The following is a 21976-nucleotide window of genomic DNA, read 5'->3' on the forward strand; positions in this document are numbered from 1 at the left end:
ATCACCTATACACTTTGGTGTACCTGGTAAGGCATAAAGGCAGCCACCCATAAGGAATTCAGACTGCAGAGCGAGTCTACATGCCTATTAAGGTGTTGTGTTGTCAGCAGACTGAACCTACACGCGGCACCCTTACCGAGGCGGTGCTACACTAGGCATGCACCTTTTTTTTTTTTTTTTTTTTTCTTCTCTCTCTCTCTCTCCCCCTCTTTTCCCTACAAGCTCTCAATGTAGGACCTGCTGGCTCAGCCAGTCACTCACTGTAGGGGTGTGTCGTCTTGGCCTCCATTTCCAGGAGGTCAATTGAACTGTTGTAGCTGGAGGTCTGACACATAGCCCCAGCAAATATCTAGTAATAAAGGATTGCTTAGACCCTGTTCAGCGCCCTCTGCTTGGTATGTGACTTCCATTTTCACTTGCAGTACAGAATGGATCCCTAGCCTTTTTTCTAATCTGAAGATCCATCCATGTAGAGGTTAACCTCTGTTCACTTCTCTCTGTTATTCCAGTTCATCGTCCTCCAAATCATTGGGTCATGCACCAATGAACAGTGCAGATTTCTTGGCCTATACACGTAGTGTAAGTGTTAAATCAAGGTCTCACAGTTTAAGCATTCTGGCAGAAATGTATAATTTGATTTACCTGTATTTTTGTGTAAAATTTGCGACTTTTCATATACACAATAAATCAAGGTTGCACTACTTAAAACACTACATAAATGTACACAAGCTGAAAGCATGTGTACACAACGGCTGTTCCGAGGTGATTTCTGTGCAGAACAAATTATCAAAGATCGTGCAACTTTACATAAATTTGTCCCGGAAAAACAGAAACCACCATAGAAAATCCTGTGCACCTACAATGGTTTCACAACCAGGCAATAAAAAAAAAATCCCACCCTCTGGCCCTCTCAGCTTGCGACAAATGGTGATAACTGGAATGTCAATAAACAGGAGACATCACACAATTGAACTATACTTACTGACTGATGCAATTTCAGAGGTTCCATGTGGTAAAAATGTGTTTTTGATGTGGCTGATGTGTGAAGCCCCTCCACATGCCACAGATTAGAGCTAAGTGCTTGAAAATTAGGATTTATAAGACAATTTTACCACTTTGTGAAGCATTGAGACATTTATGAGACAAAATTACCACTTTGTGAAGCATTGGTCCAGCCTCAACTGGAATATGCTGTTCAGGGCATCGGTTTTATGAAAAGGATGTCTGGAGCTGTAAAAAGTATAAAGACTAGCAACTATACATTTATATTTGAGTAAAAAAAACATTTAGTCTTGAGAAGTCCGAGGGGAGACGTTATCAACTTGAATAAATGGCCTGTACAGTAAATATTTCAGGGAGATTTTTTAAAAAACTGCAGAGGAAATGTTGACCACTTGCCCATAGCAGCCAATCAGATTGCTTATCTCATTGTTCAGAGGCCTTTTTGAAAAAGAAAGAAGCTAGCTGATTTATTGCTAAGGGCAACTGGTCAACTTAACCTCTGTGCAGGTTTTGATAAATCTCAGCAATTGTGTTCTAATATATAGTGCAGATCCCAGCAGTCTGACAGTCATCCTCTATTTTACAGACAAGGGATGCATGTCTTTCGTGGACAAACTTTTTTAGTTTCTCTTACAGAATACATAAAGTAAAATGCACTTTTTGAAAGGGTAAAATGTTTAACACACACAACTAATGTAATGTCAAGAATAGCAAAAGGAATACCCGATTGGTTACTAGTAAGACTAAATTTTATTTGATTTCCCTTAGTTTCCTCAGCAGCACAATATGGGGTGTTTCCACCCCTGTGAGCTAATAGGACAGGGGATTTTTTAATGAAAAAAAGAAAACAAAAATCCTATAGGGGCCTCCCCTTTGCCTATATAAATACCCGCTACACAACAGGACAGTGAGTAAATTATCAAGTAACAAAAAATGGTAAAAGGGAGGGAAGCTTGTGCTGCTGAGGAGACAAAGGGAAAACAAATTATCAAATAAGATTTAGTCTTCCCTGTCGTCCCTCAGCAGCACAATATGGGGATTTTGCAAGTATAACCCCTAGGGAGGGCTCTCCTGCTGTGCAGAATTCCGGATAGTTCTAGCAAAAATAGTTTCACTAGATAGAAAAGTGTAAACTCTATAGTGTTAGAAAAGTCAATGGTGTACTCCAAGTTGCAGAATGGCAGATGTGTTCCAAAGGGACAGAATTACGTTAAGCGCAAGAGGTTGAAATAGACCTTGTGGAGTGTGCTCTAGTGAACTCTGGTGCAGTCAAACCTTTAGAAGTGTAGCAAAGATTAATACACTCACAAATCCATTGGGAAATAGAGGGTTTTGATGCTTTAGAACCCTTCTTTGGACCATGATGTAGAATAAGGTTTTCAGATTTTCGAAAGGATTTAGTTATTTCCAAATAAATTCTTAAACATCAAGGGTAGCAAAAACCTTCTGAGAAGATCCAGACTCAGAAGAAAACTGTTGAAGAGAAATTACTTGATTAATGTTTAAAAAGGGAAGCAATTTTAGTCATAAAAGATGGAAGGAATCTCAGAAGGACTTTTCCCAGGAGGTGGTATAAGGTTGAACTGAAGCCAAAGCCTGAAGTTCACTGACCCTCTTGGCAGTAGTAACAGCCAACAATAAAACCAGTTTAAGAGTGAGGAACCTAAGTTCCACTTCTAAGGGTTGAGCACAAAGTTGTTGCAGGACTAATGCCTAATCTCATGGGGCAATAGGTTTCACAAATCTTGGATGAATTCTAGTGATGGCTTTAATAAAGGATTTGACCACAGATTCTTGAGTGAGGTGCCTATGAAGGAATGCTGATAAGGCTGTTAACTGTACCTTGATAGTGTTGGGAGAAAGGCCGTTGTCAAATCCATCCTGTAGGAATTACAGAATTGATGGAACAGAAGAAGAGGGGTACATTTTCTTGACAGCACACCACCTGTGAAAAATTCTTCTAATTCTGGCGTAAGTCCTGTTAGTTGCCTCACTCCTGGAGTGGCATAGCGTTTGAAGTATGCGGTCCTTTAATAAGGACCTATCAACCTCCTTGAATGTTCTAAGGTTGTGGCAGAGTTGTGTTCCCTGAGACACCAGATTCTGCTTGGGGGAAGTCTCCAATAAACTCCTTTGCTCATCTGAATGAGGTGAGAGAACCAGGATCTCTTGGGCCAAAATGGAATGATTGCGATCACTGAGGCCTGATCCTGTCTGATCTTCATCAATACCCTGGGTATCTTGGAAGTTGGCAGAAAGATGTATGCCAGATTGAATTTCCAAGGAATTGTCGGGGCATCTGTCCGCCGGATGAAGGGAGCAGAAACTGTGTAACTTGCAATTGGCTCTTGTAGCCATCAGATCTTTTTCTGAAAGACCCCAAAGATCCACAAGTTGAAGGAACACCTCCTGGTCCAGCGTCCATTCTCCAGGAACTGTCAAATCTCTGCTCAGGCGGTCTGCAATGAGATTCTGAGCTCCCTTCATGTGGAGAGCAGATAACTTGAGTATTCTGGTTTCTGCTCAACAGAAGATCTTTGCCACTTCTTGAAGTAGTGTAACAGATCTTGTTCCTCCCTGTTTGTTTATATAATAAACTGCTGCCATGTTGTCTGTTTTCACCCTGACAGCTTCTCCCATGAGGAGAGGGGAGAAATGAAGGATGATAAATGAATGCTCTCAATTCCTTGATATTGGAAGATAGAAGTAGTTCTTCTGGACTCCATTTCCCAGCCGCCTTCCTCCCTAGAAGATGAGTTCCCCATCCGGACCCTGTGGCGTCTATTACCAAGACTAACCAATGTGGTTCTAGAAGGGACATCCCATCCTGGGGTACAGCCCACCACCTCAGGGACCTGCAAACTGAGAGAGAAAGTCTCAGGTGAGAGTCCATGGAGAAAATCTTCCTGTCCCAGGATTGCAGGACTTCTGCTTGGGGGGTCTCATATGCCACAATGCTCATAGGACTGCTTCTGCTGAGGATGATAGGAGACCTAATATCTCATGAGTGTCCTCAGAGATACCCTGCAAGGGATCCGAAGGAATTGATATCCTTTGGATATCTTTTCCTTTCTTGCAGGAGATAGATTCTCATACTGTGAGAATCTAGGCAGAACCCCAGAAAAGTTCTTACCTTGTCCAGAATTAAATGGGACTTTTCCATGTTTACCACCCATCCAAGCCTTTGAAGTAAGTCTAGAGTCAGACTGGTGTGGAGATGGAGTTCTTCCTGGGATCTGGCTAGAATTAGCCAGTTGTCTAGGTATGGTATAATTCTGATCCCTTGTACTCTGAGTACCACCATCATGGAAGAAACTACTTTTGTGAAAACAAATGGGGTGGTCGTGATTCCAAAGGGAAGGACTTGAAATTGGAGATGATGAAGAACTCCTTTGATGTAGACTGCAATGCGGAGGAACTTTCTGTGGTCCTGGAATATAGGTTTGTGAAAGTATGTGTCCTTGAGATCCAAGGACACCATATAGTCGTCTTTCAGAAGGATTGACTTCACTGATTTTATTGTTTCCATCTGAAATTTTTTCTTTACAATAAATCTGTTTAGGTATCTGAGATCTATTATTAGTCCCCACTTCCCTCCCGGCTTGGGAACAAGGAAAACAAGAGAATATACTCCTCGGCTAGAGTAACGGGTTCTACTGCAGCAATGGTGATGAGATCTAGATCCTGATCCTCTACCTCGTCCAGAATTTCTATTTTGTCTGGATCTCTGTGGGGAACAGTCACGCCTCTCTTGGTTATAATGGCCTCGAAAGGATCTATAGGATAAGGGAAGACTGTTCCCTTTCTTATCAGAGAGCTCCTCCATAATTGTGTCTAGTTCAGATCCAAACAATTTCCTGGCATATACTATAAGTTGCATAATGTATCACCAGGCCAGGGCCTAAGCCACAGAGTCCTCCTACCCTACAGTACTCTGACTAGCGGCAGTAGTATAGGACCATTTCTGGACAACCTCAATACGGCGGTCCATAAGATCCTTCAGGCTAGATCTGTCATCTAAAGGTACAATAGTCCTTTTAGACAGTTTTGCTATAGCAAAATCCACTTTTTGGGGGTTAATCCAATCCTTAGACTTGGATGGGTCCAGAGAAAAAAGCATTTTAAAACGCCGGCTCAAGACTGGAGCTTTTTCAGGATTTGCCCATTCTGACGTTCTAAGCTCCAGGAGCGTATCATCCACAGAGAAATCCCTAGGTTTTCTCAAGGAGGAAGGTGCTTCCCCCTGTTTATCCGGCAAACTCTCAGTCTGCACAGCTTTAATAAATTTAGGAAATTTATCCACAAGAATATGATTCTTTCCCTGAATCTCTTCCTCCTCATCAGAGGATGATTTTGTCTCACCCACTACTCTAAATTTGACTAAACTCCAAGTGGAGTATAGTCAAAACTTCACCCTGTCTAGATTTTTGCTAGCGGGAGGGGCAACAGCTAGGGAATCCTTTTAGTTCTTTAATGAATCCAAAAACTAACTCCTTAACCCACACAAACATATCCTCGTGGATGGCTCCTGATTAGGCAGAAGTCTGGGACGGCATGAGGGGCAAATAGAGTACTCATATCCATCTGGGAGAGGAGTTTTACATGATGTACACTCAAAGGGGGACATGTATCATTATTTGTGTATGGTAGAAGCATTTTACCCCTTTTCCCGAATTCTAAATTATGTGCAGAAGCGCTAAATTTATCAATCAAGTACAATGAGCTTCATAAATTGTGGGTAAATATAGTAATCTCCTCAATCCAGTCTTTGGAAAATAGAATCAATGATTTAGAGCATCTTGCTACGTTAAGTCCAAGATGGTTTATATTTGCGCAAAAAAAACAGCTCTTGCGGCAACATTTTTGGTGTAAAAAAAAAGTACGCAGTTAATAAATCCATGTGTACTATAGAGGTCACTCCAAGGTACCCTGATTCAGCCACATCTGGAGGACATGCTCTACCAAAACGTGTGCAAAAAAATTGCGCAAAAAAAAGGGCTTGCGCAAAATTTTGCGCAAAAAAATACACACAAAACAGGGGTAAAATCTTTGATACATGTCCCCCAATGTGTCTGCTTTTATGTACAGACTTCCCACGTGACTCTCTGCGTCCTTCAGAGTCACCAGAAAGAGTAGGATTCCTAGAGAAAAATGTACATTACAGGATTAGGACAAGGCTATCAGATGATAGCAGGAAAGCAAGCAATTCAAGAAAGGCAGTGTATAACACAAAGCACCACTGAAAAGCAGCTAAGCTCAGAGAGACTGAGCAAGGAAAGATGAGGGTTTAAATAAGGCACGCTGGCACCAAAATATAAGCCCCGCTCACTTACGCATTTAAAAATAAGTTTTCAAAATTTATACAAAAATCAGAATAACAATAGACAATCTAAAGAAAAAGTCATATATGTAGAGAAACGCAGGGAACCTCCTTTCTCTTTTCTCAGCAGTCCGGGAACTTGAGGCACGCGAAATGCGAACACCGGAGATTGTGGCCTCATGGACTTCACCAAAATGGCGCTGCAAATTGGAGCTGCTAGAAGCTGCAGACTGGAACAGGATGACCAGGTAACCTGAAAAGAAAATAAGGGAAAGATTAAGGGTACAGCCTGACGTCCACGCTCACATCAGTTCAGAAAATGAAAACTCACTGTCTTGTTGTGTAGCAGACATTTATATAGGCAAAGGGGAGGTGCCTATAGGATTTTTGTTTGTTTTTTCATTAAAAAAATCCCATCCTATTAGCTCACTGGGGCAGAAACACCCCATATTATGCTCCTGAGGGACAACAGGGAAATATAATTTATACATTTTTTTTGTCAACCTTACAGCTATCCTTAAACACAAGACGTGGAGGATCTCCCCAGGTATGCTATGTACAAAAGGACTAATGATAATTTGCCCTAGGTCAGTACATGATAAGCAATGATAATTACTACCAATTGGGATTACACTACTAGTGCAGTATATACTGACACAACAATGTTTAAATGTAAATACCAGTATAGCAGCAGTAATAGCAGCAAATATTATGCCAGTGCAGGATATACAGACACCAGATTATTTCGAAAGACAAATGTATCTGAAATGTTACCAATTGACATACAATAATGTGTACTAAATAGGTACATTTCTGACCCACAATGAGCAGATACTATTACATCTTGTGTAAAAAAAAAAAAATTTCCAGGAACTAACAGCGCTGGAGTACATTTAATTAAATAATCATACAAAAACAAAGGCAATCAGGCGCAGTTGTGCTCCGCTAGCCAAAGGGTTAAACCTCCATCACACTAGACTAACAAGGTGAACCTCCTCGATGGTGCAGACCAAACGTAGATAAGCACAATGAATTCAAGGTATAGAAGAAATAAGTTGCACTCACCCGACTGTAGTGAAGTTCCAATACGTAGCTTTATTCAAAGCGTGTGTGCAGATGTACACATATTGCACATGTGGGAAGGAAGAGGAGACACCCTCGGACACGGGGGTATACCACAGAAGGCTACTAGTTTCACGTCATAAAGAGTGTGACTTATTTCTTCTATACCTTGAAGACATTTAATTAAATCTTTGTCTTGTGATCTGTTATTCCTCCTGGAAATGCATAAACAAAATTGGAAAGGTGGCCTCACCATTCAGTTTATGAAACTCCCATTAAAGTCTGTGGAAATTAGGCAAATTGTGTCTGGTTTGAAGGGAGTGGGTGGACCTCTTACTCAAGATAGGTGTGGGTCCCTGAGATGGTGATTATATCAATCAGACATTCACTGTGACTTGTTTGAATGCATAGTTATATTCACAGGATTTGCCATAAATGTGCCAGAAGGAAATATTCCTTTCAAAGATGGAGATCCCCAGGTTGGAGGCCACATCTTAAGGAAATGTCCCCCCTGCTGATTTGCAAAGGACACAAGGCAGCCACTTTGAAATTCAATCCATAATGCAACAACATTCAGGTGTTTTCGTGGTTTCCATAGAGAGTGAATTAACCCGCTGCTCTATTGTATCAGAATACTCGGTTCCCCATTCTCGAGGATAGGGGATGGCATTGCAAGACGGGTAAAATCCCTTTTACAGATTGGTGCCAGTTTTATGTACCACTTTGATGATTCATATTGTCTATTATGCCAACCTAACCAGATTGACAAGTTGTTCACAGTCAGCAAAGAGCTGTTTGGGCATGCTAGGAGTGGTCGTTTGCAAGATCTGGAGGGATACAGTTTAGAGATCACTGTATAGTGGTCTCAAACTGCAGTCCTCCAGCTATTGCAAAACTATATATTCCAGCATGCCCAAACAGCTGTCTGGGCATGCTGGGAGTTGTAGTTTTGTAACATCTGTAGGGCTACAGGTTAGAGACCACTGTAGCCCTCCAGATGTTGCTAGGCAACTTACCGGCTTCCGTCGGATCCAGGGAGCCATCCTCTTCTGCCGCACGACGTCGCCGCCCGCCGATCACCGTCGCTCCGTTGCCTCCGGACGGCTAAGTGGACGTCGGCGGCAGGTCCTCTTCGTTTTACCCATTCTGCCCCGCCTATTGTGGGTGGGAAGGACGGGGAAAACAAAAGTTAAGCCCCCCGCCCCCGATCTGCTATTGATGGTCGCGTCTAGACCACCAATAGCAGGGATAGGAGGGGTGGCACCCCTGCCACCTCACTCCTATCCCTTCAGGGGGATCGTGGGTGTCTTAGATAACTACAATCCCCCTTATATTCTGGGTCACCATAGACCCGTAATGACCCGGAATCAGCGCAAATCGCAAGTGTGAATTCACTTGCGATTTGCGCCGATCACCGACATGGGGGGGTCTGATTACCCCCTTAGGCATTTACGCGGGCTGCCTGCTGATTGATATCAGCAGTCACCCGGGTGGGGACCAAAATTCCCACGGGCGTATGGATATGCCCTTCGTCCTTAAGTACCAGGACGCAAGGGCGATTTGTGCGATTCCGGTTCATTACGGGTCTATAGTGACCCGGAATGTAAGGGGGATCGCGGGGGTGTATAAGACATCCAGGATCCCCCTGAAGCTATAGGAGTGAGGTGGCAGGGTTGCCACCCCTCCTATCCCTGCTATTGGTGGTCTAGACGCAACCACCAATAGCAGATCGGGAACGGGGGGGTTTACTTTCGTTTTCCCCGTCCAGCCCACCCACAATAGGCGGGGCAGGACGGGGACCGGCGTCGAAGTTCCACTTACTGATCCGGGCGGGCGACGGAGGCTGCAGGCGACGGAGATCGGCAGGCGGCGATGACGTGCGGCTGGATCCGACGGTGAGTTGCCTAGCAACATCTGGAGGGTACAGTTTGAGACCATTATACAGTGGTCTCTAACTGTAGCCCTCCAGATGTTGCAAAACTACAACTCCCAGCATGCCCAGACAGCTGTTTGGGCATGCTGGAATATGTAGTTTTGCAACAGCTGGAGGGCTACAGTTTGAGACCACTATATAGTGGTCCCTAAACTGTAGCCCTCCAGATCTTGCAAAACTACAACTCCTAGCATTCCCAAACAACTGTTTGCTGTCAGGGCATGCTGGGAATTGTAGTTTTGACACAGCTGGAGGACCACAGTTTGGAGATCACTTTGCAGTGTTCTCTAAAACTGTAGCCCTCCAGATGTTGCAAAACTGCAAATCCCAGCATGTCCAAACAGCAATCAGCTGTCTCGGCATGCTGGGAGTTGTAGTTGCGTACCTCCAGCTATTGCATAACTACTTCTCCCAGCATGCCCGTCGGCGATCAGTACATGCTGGGAGTTGTAGTTTTGCAACAGCTGGAGGCACACTGGTTAGAAAATACTGAGTTAGGTAACAGAACCTAACTGAAGGTTTTCCAACCAGTGTGCCTCCAGCTGTTGCAAAAGTACAACTCCCAGCATGCACGGTCTGTCAGTAAATGCTGGGAGTTGTAGTTTTGAAACAGCTTCAGCTGTTCGCCGCAGCTCAAACTCCTAGCGGGAAACTCACCGTAATACGTCAGTGCGAATGTACCCTAAAAACACTACACTAACACATAATAAAGAGTAAAACACAACATATACACCCCCTTACACTGTCCCCCCCAATAAAAATGAAAACCGTATTGTATGGCAGTGTCTCCAAAACGGAGCCTCCAGCTGTTGCAAAACAACAACTCCCAGCATTTCCCGACAGCCACTGACTGTCCAGGCATGCTGGGAATTTAGCAACAGCTGGAGGCACCCTGTTTGGGAATCACTGGCGTAGAATACCCCTATGTCCACCCCTATGCGATCCCTAATTTAGTCCTCAAATGCGCATGGCGCTCTCTCACTTCAGAGCCCTGTCGTATTTCAAGGAAACAGTTTAGGGCCACATATGGGGTATCTCCGAACTTGGGAGAAATTGCACTACAAATATTGGGGGGCTTTTTCTCCAATACCCCAGATGTAGGCGTAAAATGCTCTGCGGGAGCACAACAGGGCTCAGGAGTGAGAGCGCACTATGTACATTTGAGGCCTAAATTGGTGATTTGCACAGGGGTGGCTGATTTTACAGCGGTTCTGACATAAACGCAAAAATATAAATACCCACATGTGACCCCATTTTGGAAACTACACCCCTCATGTAATGTTAATAAGGGGTACAATGAGCATTTACGCCCCACAGGTGTCTGACAGATTTTTGGAACAGTGGTCCGTGAAAATGAAAAATGTTATTTTTCATTTGCACAGCCCACTGTTCCAAAGATCTGTCAAACGCCAGTGGGGTGTAAATACTCACTGCACCCCTTATTAAATTCTGTGAGGGGTGTAGTTTCCAAAATAGGGTCACATGTGGGGGGGGGGGGGTCCACTGTTCTGGCACCTAGGGGGGCTTTGTAAACGCACATGGCCCCTGACTTCCATTCCAAACAATTTTTTTCCCAAAAGCTCAATGGCGCTCCTTCTCTTCTGAGCATTGTAGTGCGCCAGCAGAGCACTTGACGTCCACACATGGGGTATTTCCATACTCAGAAGAGATGGGGTTACAAATTTTGGGGGGTCTTTTCTGCTATTAACCCTTGCAAAAATTTGAAATTTTGGGGGAAGCGCACATTTTAGTGAAAACATTTTTTTTTTTTTTACATATGCAAAAGTCGTGAAATCCCTGTGGGGTATTAAGGCTCACTTTATTCCTTGTTACGTTCCTCAAGGGGTCTAGTTTCCAAAATGGTATGCCATGTATTTGTTTTGTTTTTTGCTGTTCTGGCACCATAGGGGCTTCCTAAATGCGACATGCCCCCCGAGCAAAATTTGTTCTCAAAAAGCCAAATATGACTCCTTCTCTTCTGAGCATTGTAGTTCGCCCGTAGTGCACTTCAGGTCAACTTATGGGGTACCTCCATACTCAGAAGAGATGGGGTTACAAATTTTGGGGGGTCTTTTCTGCTATTAACCCTTGCAAAAATGTGAAATTTTGGGGGGAAACACACATTTTAGTGAAACATTTTTTTTTTTTTTTACATATGCAAAAGTCGTGAAACACCTGTGGGGTATTAAGGCTCACGTTATTCCTTGTTACGTTCCTCAAGGGGTCTAGTTTCCAAAATGGTATGGCATGTGTTTTTTTTTTTTTTTTGCTGTTCTGGCACCATAGGGGCTTCCTAAAGGCAACATGCCCCCCAAAAACCATTTCAGAAAAACGTACTCTCCAAAATCCCCTTGTCGCTCCTTCGCTTCTGAGCCCTCTACTGCGCCCGCCGAACAACTTACATAGACATATGAGGTATGTGCTTACTCGAGAGAAATTGGGCTACAAATGTAAGTATACATTTTCTCCTTTTACCCCTTGTAAAAATGCAAAAATTGGGTCTACAAGAACATGCGAGTGTAAAAAATGAAGATTGTGAATTTTCTCCTTCACTTTGCTGCTATTCCTGTGAAATTCCTAAAGGGTTAAAATGCTGACTGAATGTCATTATGAATACTTTAGGGGGTGCAGTTTTTATAATGGGGTCATTTGTGGGGTATTTCTAATATGAAGACCCTGCAAATCCACTTCAAACCTGAACTGGTCCCTGAAAAATTGTGAGTTTGAAAATTTTGTGAAAAATTGGAAAATTGCTGCTGAACTTTGAAGCCCTCTGGTGTCTTCCAAAACTAAAAACTTGTTAATTTTATGATGCAAACATAAAGTAGACATATTGTATATGTGAATCCCAAAAAAAAATTATTTGGAATATCCATTTTCCTTACAAGCAGAGAGCTTCAAAGTTAGAAAAATGCAAAATTTTCAAATTTTTCATCAAATTTTGGGATTTTTCACCAAGAAATTTTACCACTATGTTAAAGTAGAATATGTCATGAAAAAACAATCTCGGAATCAGAATGATAACTAAAAGCATTCCAGAGTTATTAATGTTTAAAGTGACAGTGGTCAGATGTTCAAAAAATGGCCGGGTCCTACAGTGAAAATTGGCTGGGTCCTTAAAGGGTTAAGGTCAAAAAGGGCTTGGTCCTTAAGGGGTTAAAATATATTTATTTTCACATGTCTGAACCCTATTGTTCTTCCCAAATTGCAGAAAAAGTCAATGCTGGCTATAATAGAAAGGTGTGCATGTGGGGTGTGTATATGCTGACTGGTCAGAGTGCCCAAGGTGTTTGGCATATTCTGCAGAGACAAGTTGTGGCTGGAAGAAAACTTCATGGCGGCCTGGGGCAAAGAAAAAGCTTAATAGAGCAAAGTACAGAGATATTCTTGAAAACCTGATCCAGAGTGCTCTGGACCTCAGGCTAGGCTGAAGAATGTCCTTCCAACTGGACAATGACCCTAAGCACACATACAAGATAACATGGGAGTGGCTTAAGGACAACTCTGGGAATGTCCTTCATGTACTGAAAAGTATTTCCAGTCCGATGTACCCGGGCTGCAAAAAAGAAAAGAAACTCTAACTCACCTTCCTCCGTTCCCCAGTAGCGCTTGTTCGGTCCTCCGGTCCGTTCTTCTTCCTTCTTCCATGTGCATGGATCGTCTCACTGCACTCAGCCTATCACCGGCTGCAGCGATGTCCTGCCTCGGCCAGTGATAGGCTGAGCGCAGTGTGATGATCCTGCACACGGAAGAAGACCGGACCGGAGAACCGAACAGCTGTAGCGGCGCTACGGGGGAACGCAGGAAGGTGAGTTAAAGTTTCCTTTTTTTTTTTTTTTTTTTGCAGCCCCGGAACAACAGACTGGAAATACTTTTCAGTACACTACAACTTTAATCTCTAGCTAGACCTGAAAATGGCTTCCACCGATGGTCCCATCAAACCTGACAAAGCTTGAGGCCATCTGCAGAGAAGAATGGCAGAAAATCTCCAAATCAGGTATACAAACCTTATTGGATCATACCCAAGAAGACTGGAGGGTGTAATCACTTACAAAGGTGCTTCAACTAAGGGTCTGAATATTTATGCTTATGCAATATTTTAGCTTTTCCTTTATTTTAGTTATTTTGTTTACACTTTCCCATCATGGGGTATTGAGTGCAGAATGAGGGGGGGTGACTTTTTTTTTATTTTTTACTTATTTTAGCACAAGGCCACAATATAACAAAATGATTTACATAATGAAGAATAAATATATATATGTTGTTGTTTTTTTTTGCCCATTTGTGTCTGAAAGATAAAATACATTAGACTTTCAATGCAAACAACTATTTTCTAACTGCATTTCTTCCCAGAAGCATGCCCTTCATTTTATTCTTCCATGAAATGCTTGAGCTCCTCAACACAATACTGGTGACAGTTTAGTATTGTATAGGGTATTGGAGGGTGGAGGAGGGGGGTAGTTAGTTGACAGATGGTATTAGTGTTTGTTAGTTAAAATATATTTTTTTTGTGGTAAACTGTGGAAGGCTATCCAGTTTCTTTAATCTCCACTAGTTCATACATAAACATGACAGCGTAAAAGGCTTCTGATCGTCTGGTGGTTATTTGTTCTGCAGAATTGTCCTATGAATTGGTTAATCTTTTGCCTTCTACATTTACCACGTACATGGGAGGGGACCTACACGGCTGGTGGAATGCTTGGAAATTTTTAGTTCTGAGGGCCTGTGATTGGTCTTCCAGTGTCGCTTTGCAGTCAATGGGTTTTGTCGCAGCCCATTGCAGTTACACAGGGGGGGAGGACCCATGTTGCTTGACCGTAACTTAATATGGGATTTGGTCATCTAGCTCAGAAGCTTTTTGGAGCAGGGCCCATAAATAGCTGTAGAGATGCTTCTGAAGAATGTAAGATGTAGAACAAATGGTCTGTGCCAGAGAAGGCTGCTGAGCAGTACTAAGTGACTTCTGATATTGCCGACTTGATGTGAAAATGGCTCCTAAGTAAATCTATGCATATCATACATTTCCATTTACTTCTCCTACATATTTCACATACATTATGGCTTTCCATTAGTTAAAAGTATAATTTCCATTACTTTTTAAAGCCCTGCTGTCATTAGTGGTTATGGTTGTCATCCTTGAACCTTGTTTAATATATAGATACATATATATACTGTATATACACTATTCAAAAATGGGGTATTCCAGCTTATAACAGCTAATTGGATAGGGATGAGTATCAAATTGCAGGGGGGTTGACAGCTGAATTTGCACCACCTCTCGATTCCAATGGAAGACTGAGGACCCCCATGTTCAGATTATAGTGGGTTCCCAGTGGTCTGACCCCTCCCCCCCCCCCTTTTAGATAGGGGATAAGTCTTATATGTATTACAAAAATCAGTTTTTACTAGCATTCATATTGTAACAGAGAAATAAACAGTATGACAAGATATATCTGTCATCCTGACCGAGAGGATATAGCCTGGAAAACCCTTTTAAGGGAACACTTAAATGGCACATTGTATCTCAATAAAAGACTGATTCAAGTTAAAAAGCCTTTACCCATAGACATTTTGTATTTCTTCGAGAACAAAATAACATATTTACAGTCAATGGAAACCAAAATCATCAGCCAGATGAAGGCTGAATTCCAAATTACACTGAAAAAAGTAAAATGCTGAAATAACAGACTAATCCAATTTGCATAAACTTTATCCCGGCAACAAGAGGTGCATAGTTGGGGCACCAACAAGATAAGCCTGAGCATTTTAACTGGGACCTAACAGTGGTAAGGGTACCATTGGTGATCACATGGAGGTTTCTAGATGTTTTCGACTTACAGTGGGGATCAAAAGTTTTGGCACCCCAGGTAAAAATTTGTATTAATGTGCATAAAGAAGCCAAGGAAAGATGGAAAAAAGTCTTCCAGTTCTTTGAGAATTCTGGGCTGTCTGTCACGCACTGCTCTTTTAAGGTCTATCCATAGATTTTCAATTATGTTGAGGTCGGGAGATTTTGAAGGCCATGGCAAAACCTTCAGCTTACGCCTCTTGATGTAATCCCCCGTGGATTTCGAGGTGTGTTTAGGATAATTATCAATTTGTAGAAGCCTCTCTTTAACTTCAGCTTTTTCACAGATGGCATCAAGTTAGCATCCAAAATTTGCTGAAATTTTATTGAATCCATTTTTCCTTCTACTCGTGAGAGGTTCCCTGTGCCACTGGCTGCAATACAACCCCAAAGCATGATTGATCCACCCCCATGCTTAACAGTTGGACAGAGGTTCTTTTCATTAAATTCTGTTCCCCTTCTTTTCCAAATGCACCTTTGCTCATTCCGGCCAAAAGTTCAATTTTAACCTCTTTGGTCCACAGAACTTGTTTCCAAAATGCACCAGGCTTGTCTATATGTTCATTTGCAAAGTTCAAACGCTGATTTTTGTGGTGAGGACGTAGAAGAGGTTTTCTTCTGATGACTCTTCCATGAAGACCATATTTGTACAAGTATCTCTTTATAGTGGAATAGTGTACCACAACTCCAGAGTCTGCCAGATCTTTCTGGAGAGATTGTGAAGTCAAACGTGGATACTGAAACTATGGATACTGGAAGCCTGTGCTAGCATTTCTCCTGCGGTGTTGCTATCAGTGTGTGAAGAGTGGGAGAAGAGGGTTGCATTGACAATCCAACACAATGGGCAACACATTGAACACATTTTATAAGTGGTCAGAAACTTGTAAATAACTCATGAAAGAATAAAGTTATGTTAAAACCAAGCACATGATTGTTTTTCTTGTGAAATTCCCAATAAGTTTGATGTGTCACATGACCCTCTTCCTATTCAAAAAACAAAAGTTGGATTCAAAATGGCCGACTTCAAAATGGCCACCATGGTCACCATCCATCTTGAAAAGTTTCCCCCCTCACATATACTAATGTGCCACAAACAGGAAGTTAATATCACCAACCATTCACATTTTATTAAGGTGTATCCATATAAATGGCCCACCCTCTAGTTTTGTAATATCATCATCTTATGACAGTGTGGCTCATCTAATTATATGCTTAATTTAAAAAGTATATGTTTCAATATTTTCTCAACTCTATGAAGAGCAGTATTGCATATTCATGCTGCTGTATGGCTGAAAGTGGAAACTTGAAGCCCCTTTTTGTTAGCAACATTGAGTCACCTAACATAGGCTGCATTCACACATCAAATGTCAAAACCAGGCGCTCCCGTATCACAGTTGGACCTATCCTGCATCTCATTCATTTGAATGAGCTGACTGGAGTCAGATAGTGATGGTGGTATGCTACGGTTTTCAGTCCAGCCACAAAACCGGATACGGGCCAAAAAATGAGGTGACCGGAGTCACTATCTGACTCTGGTCGGCTCATTCAAATAAATGAGATGTGGACCAGGATCCTGTTACCATATGAAGAAAACTAAGTGTGAATGCACCCTTAAAGGGGTACTCCGGTGGGAAAAAAAAAATTCAAATCAACTGGTGCCAGAAAGTTAAACAGATTTGTAAGTTACTTCTATTTAAAAATCTTAATCTTTCCAGTACTTATTAGATGCTGTATGTTTCACAGGAAGTTCTTTTCTTTTTGAATTTCCTTTCTGTCTGATTACATTGCTCTCTGCTGACACCTCTGTCCATGTCAGGAACTGTGCAGTGCAGGATAGGTTTGCTATGGGGATTGGCTCCTACTCTGGACAGTTCCTAAAATGGACAGAGGTGTCAGCAGACAGCACTGTGGTCAGACAGAAAATAAATTTAAAAATAACTTTCCGTGGAGCATACAGCAGCTGATAAGTACTGGAAGAATTAAGATTTTTAAACAGAAATAATTTACAAATCTGTTTAACTTTCTGGCACCATTTGATTTAAAAAGAAATTTTTCCAGCGGAGTACCCCTTTAAAGTGTTCCTTTCCATATATATATATATATATATATATATATATATATATATATATATATATAAATCTTTTGACATGTCCTAGGGGCATGTCAAACATTTGATCAGTCAGAGTCTTAGTGCTTTTCTCCCCACTCTGTTCACATGACGAAACAATCCCATAGATTTACGTCATGCTACCGTCTAAGTCACATGACATGGTCAGGAGACAAGACACTGGGCGCACACTTTTCTCGGCTTTATCTATCGATCAGGGTCTGCACCCTCAGACCCCGATTGATCAAAACTTTTGAAATGTCTCTTTGACAAGTCAAATGTTTTTTTAATACACCAGTGTCCAATTTAACCCTTAGAGGTGATTTTGCGTTTTTGTTGCTTTATGTGTGACCAATTGTACTATATAAACAAACTATACCATAACTATATTTACATTACAATTTTAGCTGGGAGACATTCTTAGTGTTCAGCAGTGGTTGCATTATTGTAAGAAAACACAAACGAATCATCTTTCTTAATAAACTTATGGTAAAATTGGGAATGTAGGATTTCATTTTATAGCACAATGGGTAGAGATTGTCCCCAAACACATATTTCCTGGAGACATGTCTGCAGGACTAAATTAGAACTTGAGTGGATAACCTATAAGTGCTAAGCAAGATGCGAGCTATTATGGGCTTTGCCAGTTGTCCCTCCTTTGCAGCAGTGTTCACTTGGATGGACTGTACCAACTGTGAACTAAGCTCATAGGCTCAAACAAATAGGCCTGTTAACCTTCTCAATGCCAGGGACTTTTCTCTTCATGACCAATTTTGATGAGGTTATGGTTTGAAAGAACTTTTCTGGTTTTAATCTAATAAACTAAATGGTCATTATGGTAGAGCCTGCTACAGACAGGCTCAATCAAATGCAGATCAACGGCAGCCATGGAAGGAGAGGTAAGCTCTACAGTTGATCAACCCCTTTTATCATAATGACAGTATACTAGTCACCATAGGTACCAATAGTTTCTACACCTTGATCCGCCACAAGAAAGGTATAGGGGCCACCCATACACTGTTTTCATCAGGCAACATTTCCCCAAATTCCTTATCTTTTTGTCTAGATCTGTTATATTTTGTTCTCCATGAGTACTCACAATCTATAGATGACACGTCGTCTTGGATATTTTTTCCTATTGTTTTTTTTCTATCTTGTTTAATTTTTGTTCCACATTTCTTCCTTTACCAGTCCACATCACAGCCTGGCCCCAAGTGTCACGCTCTCACATCCCGTGCCCCTTTGACATATGGAAATCACCACCTGCTCCTGTGCATTGCATTAATTCACTCTTCCTGGTTACCAAAATGGCTTGTTCAAAGTGCTGTCATTATACTCATAAGTGTATGTTTACACGGGCAGAACCTGTGCGAAATGTCCACACGGAATATTCTGCACAGAGTCCCATTGATTTCAGTGGGATTCTGCTGCGCTGTTCACTCGCTAGATGTTTCTAGCATGGAAATTCTGATTCCAGCATTCGCAGAAAGAATAGACAAGTCTATTCTTTCTACAGAGTCTGGAAGGAAATTAATTGCCATCTATGAGATTTTCTGGCGGACATTCCGCACATTTGATGCCCATGTAAACATAGCCTAAGAGAAACTGACAGCCTGTTCACCTGCAATTTTCCCAGTATACAGTGGTCTCTCAACATACGATGGTAATTTGTTCCAAACGAGCCATCGTTTGTCAAATCCATCGTATGTTGAGGGATTCGTGCAATGTAAAATATAGGAAGCTGTACTCACCTGTCCCCGCCGCTCGAGATGGTGTCCCCGCCGCTCGAGATGGTGTCCCCGCCGCTCCCGATGGTGACCCCGGCCTCCGCTGGGCTCTCAGCTGTCTTCTCCGGTCCTCTGCTGTCTTCTCCAGTCCTCTCCTGTCTTCCGCAAGGCCTTACTGGACCAGCGTAGCGACGTCATTACGCCGCTATGTACGCCATTCCTATTGGATGACGTGCGCAGCAGCGTATTGACGTCATCGGAGAGGGCTGAGAAGACACCGGAAGACCAGCGCTGGACCCGGAGGGCAATCCGGAGCATCGTGGAGGGGTAAATAATACTTACCGCACCACACGGGGAACATTAAGCTGCTATCCGGCAGCAGCTTAAGCATTTGGCGCTGCCGGATAGCACTTAATGCGATGGCCCCGACATAAAAAAGCATCGTATGTCAATGCTGACATCGACATGCGATGGCCTCTGAGAGGCCATCGTATGTCGTTTCATCATATGTCGGGGCCATCGTAGGTCGGGGGGTCACTGTACTTGATTATAGTGCGAATGAACAGCTTTAAAAAGTGGGTAACTAACAATAATCGGTGTAGTAGTTGCAGAGTTATGGCTGTTTATGTATTCCTTGCTAATACGCTTCTATGTGTAATGGACATGGGGAGTCAGCTCGATGAGCTTCCATGCCTTCTCAATATTCACTGCACAGCCCACCCCCCATAAATATGCAAATGTTTTCACTCTAACATCACTAGGGCGTGAGAGCCTACCAGGGGTGAGTGCTCTGCCTCGCTACACCTGTAAAGCAGCTGCAAATACAGTGAAGTAGATTAAGCATGCATGAGATAGGCATAAGGCTATCCTTCATATAAGATAGGGCCAGGGACTATTGATAGGATTCATAATATTGGGCAGACTAGATGGGTTGAATGGTTTTTATCTGCCGACACATTCTATGTTCTATGTTACTACTTTCTGGGGGATATTTATCAAAGCTGTCTATGTCCCGCATCAATATAGACCAAACTACAGAGCGTTAGCCCGGTCTATTGTGCGCCTAATTTATCAAAAGGTGCAAGGCTCTTGATAAATTCTTGGCACAGACTTCGGGATCTATGCTTTAGATTGTATTTAAACCTGCTCCAACATGGTCTGACATTTCGGCGTACTTTCAGCCGATGCGACTTGTCGCTGAAAAGTCGCTTTTGATAAATTCAGCACCAATGCATTTTCCAATGCATTTTTCTGTCTAAAATAGACTAGAATGCATCATGTTCTAAAAATCCCCTAGAGCAAAAGTCGCAAAAAAGTTGCACATATTTAGACTGCGACTTTCTGTGCGACAAATTAAGACAGGAAAAACCAGTCTAAATCATTTGATAAATATCCCCCTCTGTTCCTATACACTGCTACTAGCCTAACCCAATGTACTACCCAGCTCTACATACCCCCATTTTTTTTTTTTTTTTTTTTTTTGCTGCCTTGGCGTCTCCTTTTTATTTGTCTCCTTTAGGCTAGGTTTCCACTTAGGTTTTTTTCTGCAGTTTTTAAGCCAAAATCAGAAATGTATTCATCAGGAGAAGTATAAGACCTTTCTTTATATTTCCCATTCCACTTAAATACACTTCTGACTTAGGCTCAAAAACGGCAGCGACATGTTCACTGCAAGACTCTTTATAACCCCTTCCCAACCAATGATGTACCATTACATCATGGGTCGGGTGAGAGGAATATGGCATGGGTCCACGTCATAACCAGCAGATCCCCATTGCTATCAGCAGATGACATCTGCCAGTGGATCGGCAACTGCTTAAGGCTGCCTTAGGCACTACATTGATATATGGAAGTCATCCACAACAAAACAAAAATTATGCAAGTTTGGTATTATTGGAATCTTACTAACCCATAGAATAAAGATGTCCGATTTACAGTAATGCCCCACAAAATTTGTACTTTTTTTTTGGGGGGGGAGGGGGGGGGGGGGTTGTCAGGGGCTTAGCATTTTACTGTTGGACCCAGGCAGGCAGCACAGTGTCTTAGGCCGGCTCTGGGAGTGTCGGCTGGGAATGACCTAAGGGAGGACTTCACTAGCCCCCAAACTGCCAAAGAGACTCATTGGCACCCAGCAATCATGTTAACGGTGTGCCAATAGAATGACTCTGCTGTCATTAGGATATGAAAAGCTGAGCTGTAATTGGTTGCTATGGGCAAGTCACTCCTGTTTTTGTCTCGGAGAGATTGATAAATCAGAGCCATTGTGTATTTCCTTATTCATTTTAATGATTTTTTTTTTGTTGGTTTAATGTGGAGATTTGATTTGAATTCCTCAGATATTTTGGAATTGTTATAAAGGGAACTTTTACACACAGGTTTAAAAAAAAAAAAAAAAAAATTACAATTTTTTCCTCAATTACACAATGCTTGGGTAAAATATTAGACTGTATATTTACTTGAAGCCAGTACCCCATGCTCTCCACTATTTCAAATTTCAATATTTGTATTTTGAAGTAAATTAGGGATTAAGAGGGTAAAACAACTTTTTGATCAAGGAAAACGCTATGGTGTAAGTTTACAGAGAGGTTTCAAAACTGCCAGGTCAATTTAAAAAATCATTAATTAAAATAAAAAAGTCTTCATAGTAAAACCACACTTTATTTTAATTTTTTTTAAACAATGTTTTATTAAAGTTTTCATACAAACAAAAGAAAACTTAGCATACAATACAGCATAGTCACCGAGCAGAACAGAACATCACAAAAATAGTAGTCGGAGCACATTGGTAGCTGCACCAAAACATCACTTATATGTATTCGGACACAGAATTGCATGTTATGATATGACGGATCGAAGCGCATGACTCATGGTAAGTCACGCAATATCTTCTTCGATTCATGGTAAGTCCATTGGTATCCGCTTGTTAGCCCGATTAGCTGGTATACATCAACTAGACAGTAGCATAACACCTCAGTAC

The sequence above is a fragment of the Hyla sarda genome, chromosome 8 (genome assembly GCF_029499605.1).
Source record: "Hyla sarda isolate aHylSar1 chromosome 8, aHylSar1.hap1, whole genome shotgun sequence".
Lineage (NCBI taxonomy): Eukaryota > Metazoa > Chordata > Amphibia > Anura > Hylidae > Hyla > Hyla sarda.